A 5,000-nucleotide genomic window follows, 5' to 3' on the forward strand; every position below is an offset into this window, starting at 1 on the left:
TAACGATAATCAAAATGTCTGTGCAAGTAGTCCTTCATCGCATTTTGTACCCCCTATATATGTATTTTGTAACATCGTAATATTTTTATTCTTTAGTAATTTATAACTTTCTACAAAATCATCTCGAGGAACCACGTTTCATTTTTTCAGTATTTTCCACAAGTTCATATGACACTTCAGCCATTTATAAAGTATACTCATAATACTTATCACCAATATCATTCGGTACATACTGATACAAATATCAACATGATAAAGTCACGATATAGATTTAAAGTTTGTCCTTAGGAATGATGGCGCACCTGAGATTGTTAAGTCTGACATTGCTGGTCGCTTTTGTGCATACGCAGTGGAACACCAACGTCTGGGGCAACCGACAGGTAGATATGATATTTGTCAGATAAAACAGTGAGTCGTATCTGAAATGATTTTTTAGAGGATGAGAGAGAGAGAGAGAGAGAGAGAGAGAGAGAGAGAGAGAGAGAGAGAGAGAGAGAGAGAGAGAGAGAGAGAGAGAGAGAGAGAGAAAAGCAAAGAAAATCAAATCTTGTTACTCTTAATGGTTCTTAACTAGTAGGTGGTCGTCCACCTCTTCGAATGGAAATGGGCTGACATCGCTAATGAGTGCGAAAATTTCCTAGCTCCCCGAGGTTACGGAGCCGTTCAGGTACAGTGCCAAGACGGATGCAATAGTGACTTATTGTACGTAGTCGAATGATTTTATTTGACTTATTGCTTATTTCGTAGCTGATAATTGTTCCTACTGTATTACGTTTTGATTACAATCAATTCCTTGATCGGGAAAATTGGATTGCTTTGAAAATGAGGACCTATTACACAGTCCCTCAAAATTCAACTCATCTGATTCTGCTTGTGAATGCATTGTTCTTATTTAGTCTCTTATCTTTACTTTTAAAACCTTACTTCGAAATAACACGTCATGCCTTAGTGATCACGATACTCTCCTCCTCCAAAAGGTATCGCTGCCGACCGAGTGCGCGGTCGTGTACCAGGGCGACACAGAGGCCGTGGTGGGAGAGGTACCAGCCGGTGTCCTACAAGATCGCCTCTCGTTCTGGCGACGAAAACGCTTTCAGGGATATGATAACACGATGCAACAACGTGGGGGTGAGGTAAGGATTGCTGAAGGCATGTTAAGTAGTCTCAGACTGTAATAACGGCCCTGCGTTTCTCTTAATTGCAAATGAAATACCGTGTCGTGATATAATACCATTGCCAAGTTTCTTAGCCAGAGGTTATTGTGCAATTACAGAGGTAACTGATGTTGATTATATTTTTGGATAAATAATTACACTAACAGTAAGATCCTTTTTATCAAATCTAAATGCTTATTGCAAGCAACAACAACATCCGCCTTACGGCAGGACAAGATACGACAGAACTGTGTGCAGCCTACAAAGTTATAAAATGTAGTCGCGTAGGTTTCTAAAAAAAAAAGATAATAATAAAGCTTTGATCCAGAATTTGTAATTGTATTCTAAGATATGTAGCCAACCTCGTTTCAACAAAGGAAAATCATAAGTAAGATATACTGATATAAGAAACATCACACTACGTTAAAAAATGTGTGTATAGTAGTGTCTATGTTGACACTGGCTTAATGTTTTTCTTCAGGATCTACGTGGATGCGGTGATCAACCATATGACAGGCGGATGGCCTCTAGGCACAGGAGCCACGGGGGGGTCCTCCTTCGACTCGGGCGTACGGTCCTACCCAGGTGTTCCTTACTCCGCTTTCGACTTCAACGACGGCAACTGCCACACTTGCTCAGGGAACATTGAAAACTACGGTGACCTCTACCAGGTAAATAAAACATATATCTATAATTTTTAGTGATCATTCCTATTTTCTCAATATTTGGATAAGGATATAGAGTAACGACGTACAGTGGTGCTATATTCTTAAGGCTTTGAAGAGATATAAAATTATTTTATGTATTTCTTTGAATATGACAAATGAAGGTCGCATTATAAACACGTCTTCCAGAAAGTCATATTAAGATATATCTTTTATAATTGTCAATGCTAATGTTTTTTGTTATGTTACTACTAAGACGCACTTCAACCTTTACATTGATATATTAGCTGTTCACACCTCCTAACCATTCTCTTACATGCAACACGTCACCAAGGTTCGTAACTGTAAGCTGGTGGGACTGAACGACTTGAAGGCAGTGAGTACGTCCGGGGGGAAATCGTGGACTTCAAGAACACGCTAATAAGCTGGGGCGTCGCTGGCTTCCGCATCGACGCCAGCAAGCACATGTGGCTCGGGGACATGAAGGTGAGAAGATGGAAGCGCATAAAAAGACCTCGCATATTAACTTTGGCACATCACGTTCCAAAACAACGTAATCCAGCTCGTTCTATTGGAGATACGTATCTGAAAACGCTGCAAACCATTTTGAGGCTTTGATGCTGCCGTCAGGAATTAATAATGTTTTTTTTCCTTAGGTCATCTTTGATCGTCTAAACGACCTCAACACTGCTCATTTCCCGGTGGGTTCCCGATCATTAATTTACCAGGAGGTGATCGACTTGGGGGAGTATATCCCATACTTTCCCTTTTTATAGTGCAATATTATCAGACCAGTCTAACTTTATACGTTTCTTTAATTTGTAGATGTTATAGTAATTATAGCTAAGAAATATAGGATACGAGTCTTTTTCTTATGGCTTAATACGAAAATACGTGGAATTATTATCACCACCACCACTAATATGTTACACTATTCGTCGACGGCAGGTGGCGAGCCCATCAAGGGAACGGAATACACAGGCAAGTACTTGGGCGAGGCCTTCCGCCGTAACAATGACCTCCGGTGGTTCAGCAACTTCCACGAAGGCTGGGGCATGTTGCACAGGGATAACTCCGTGGTGTTCATCGATAACCGCGACAATCAGCGAGGCCACGGCGCCGGCGGAGACATGATCCTCACCTTCCGCGTCTCTAGATGGTACAAGGTGAGTTCGTTAGCGTGTGATTGAAAATCTCTGGCTCTCGTTTTCATCCTGTTAAGAGTATGTAATGTGACGTATTTTCTTTTGGAGAAGTCAGACTTCTGCCAATATCTAGACGTATTTAGAACACTAAGAACATAGGCAAACACGCTTTGCATCTGAACACCATGAAAAATTGTTTGCTACATTTCTTAATCCTGCCGTTATAGCGTTACGAAGGGAAGATATCTACCTGCAGATGGCTAATGCATTCATGCTGGCTTGACCTTATGGGTTCACCCGCGTGATGTCGTCGTACTACTGGGACCAGTGGTGGGAGACGGGAAAGGATAAGAACGATTGGGTTGGACCTCCTCACGACGGCAGCTTCAACATCATCAGCCCGAGCTTCAACGCTGATGGCAGCTGCGGGAACGGCAGATCTTCAACATGGTGGAGTTCCGTAATGTTGCCCATGGTGAGTTCGAAAATGCAGGGCTTACGGCCGACTTTGAAAATGATGATACACTACATTTTTTTCTGACAAGTACATATAATATATCGCCACTTCTTAAAAAAAAAAAAAAAAAAAAAAAAAAAAAAAAAAAAAAAAAAAACCTGACTCAGACATACATATGTCTTATGAATTTATTTATGAATTGTTTCATAAATCTGTCACTAGGCATTGCGAACTGCCAACAGGTACGGACATGAACGACTGGGGGGGCAACGGCAGCAACCAGATCGCCTTCTGCAGAGGTGACAAGGGCTTCATGGCTATCAATAACAACGGATGGGATCTGAAGGAGACGCTCTAGGTCAGTGACTTCAGCATCATCATGTTAAGCTTCACTTCATAGATTTAGTGCCACAGATTACAAGAATGAAAATAACACGGCAAAACAAATTCCTGATCCGTATATATTTCCAGACTTGCCTCCCTGCGGGTACGTACTGTAACGTCATCTCCGGATCCAAGGACGGAGGCTCCTGTACGGGCAAGAGCGTGACTTTCGGCGGCGACGGAAGAGCCTACATTGAAGGCCTTACAAGTGACTACGACGGCGTTCTTGCTATTCATACTAATGTAAGTCTTCATTAATGATTTTCAGATTCGAAACAAATTAATCTTTATAATGATTATAGAAAAATAGAGGGAATGGGGAAAAACAAAGGAAAATATGACCAATTACATGGCGGAATTTATCAGAAATTAGACTGATTTGTTTCAATGATTGATGTCTCTTTAGAAAAACACTAAGCTCTTTCAATTACTGTATTACCGCCAAATTAAACCACAAATCTTAATCAACCTTTATTGTTACTTATACATTTTTTTGTTGTTGTTGTTTACAGTCCAAGTTACAAAATTCAAGAAAACAAATGAAGAACGAGAGATAGAGGAAAAAAAAGAGATTGACCTTGGAAATTAAACAACAATAGTGGCGGTGATAGAAACTTCCCTTCATTCAAAGGCCAATGCAGCCGCCATGCCTCTGTCGGTGCATGTGAAAGGCCCAACACTCACACAAATGCTAATTTAATGAAAAAACCACTCTGTTCGATTCTGGTTTCAATAAAGATGTTTTTTCTTATGTTCCTTTTTTTACCTTCGTATTTTCGCGAAAGTTTTACTGTTCTTTCCATATACTGTTCTGTAATATTAGCCAATATTACTCACTTTTACTGTCATTTATGATTATGCTATGCTTTTTTGTTTTTTTACGAGATTTTCATATTCTTAATGAAGATGGAATCCAGGTGGATTCCGAAACTGTAGTCTCATTTTCAATTAAATCTAGTTTTACATTGTGAGTTTTATACCATTCTTAATAAAACTTTTTTTTTTTTTTTTTTTGTGTGTGTAGGCCTTTTCCGAAAATCGGACGGTTTTCTTTACGTTACATCAAATGCGCCCAAGCACTGTTGCCTGGGAAAGCAAACGTTGAGTCATGTAACTCAGTCATGTTCTGCCATTCATCTCATCTCATGTTGAAACTAGATGATATGGATGTATTTTACACATTCAAATAACACCT

At 40.0% G+C, this 5,000-nt stretch overlaps 1 pseudogene; it reads left to right on the top strand.

The window, feature by feature from the left end:
• Window positions 1-4,556, top strand: part of LOC125036616 — an 8,040-nt pseudogene extending 3,484 nt beyond the window's left edge.
• Window positions 4,557-5,000: the final 444 nt, after the last annotated feature.

This window comes from Penaeus chinensis, chromosome 21, assembly GCF_019202785.1.
Source record: "Penaeus chinensis breed Huanghai No. 1 chromosome 21, ASM1920278v2, whole genome shotgun sequence".
In the NCBI taxonomy this organism is placed as follows: domain Eukaryota; kingdom Metazoa; phylum Arthropoda; class Malacostraca; order Decapoda; family Penaeidae; genus Penaeus; species Penaeus chinensis.